Genomic DNA, 806 nt, shown 5'->3' with positions numbered 1-806 from the left:
ATATATATATATATATATATATATATACACGCCCACACGCATACGCATTCTTATTCGGATGCATATACACAAACGTATGGCTGAGACGTTACGCATTTTTCTTAGAATTCTTCGCCATAATTTTGTGTGACTGCATATCTCGTTCTCGCACAGGAAACAGATGAGAAGCGAAATAGCCGAGTGGGTAATTGTCAAGAACCGTCGACGGATTCTTCTGGGAATAAGTTCAATAGATCTAATCAGCCATTGATAACTGACTTCAACCACCAAAAGCCAGACGATTAACTCTATTTATCGCACAAGGGCATGGGAGAATTTACTCCAGTATTCGTTGTGTGTGTATGTACATGTGAGTGTTCCTGTCTGTGTGTACGTGTGTGTGTGTGTGCGTGTGTGTATGTGTGTGTATGTGCGTGTATTATATATATGGTGTATATGTGATTGCGCGTATAATGGTGAACAGAGAAAAAAGCAAGCACAGAGAAGATGATGATGAGATAACAATAAACATCCAATGTCGCACAAGACATTCGAGAAATAGTCAAATTTTCCACCAACTTTTATGCAAATATCACACTGTTTTCTTTCGTATTACTTCTTATCCGTCTCCGCATCACCTTCCTTCACACAGACACACACACACACACACACACACACACACACACACACACACACATATGTATGTATATGTATATATATATAAATAATACAGAATGGGACAAGAACGCAAAACATTCAGACAGTTAGGTGATACACGAAAGGGACAAAACATACAGATAGACGATACAAAGAAAACACGGACATGT

The sequence above is a fragment of the Octopus bimaculoides genome, chromosome 14 (assembly GCF_001194135.2).
Source record: "Octopus bimaculoides isolate UCB-OBI-ISO-001 chromosome 14, ASM119413v2, whole genome shotgun sequence".
In the NCBI taxonomy this organism is placed as follows: Eukaryota; Metazoa; Mollusca; class Cephalopoda; order Octopoda; family Octopodidae; genus Octopus; species Octopus bimaculoides.
The sequence above is the reverse complement of the archived record's forward strand: the minus strand, read 5'-3'. Positions refer to the sequence as shown.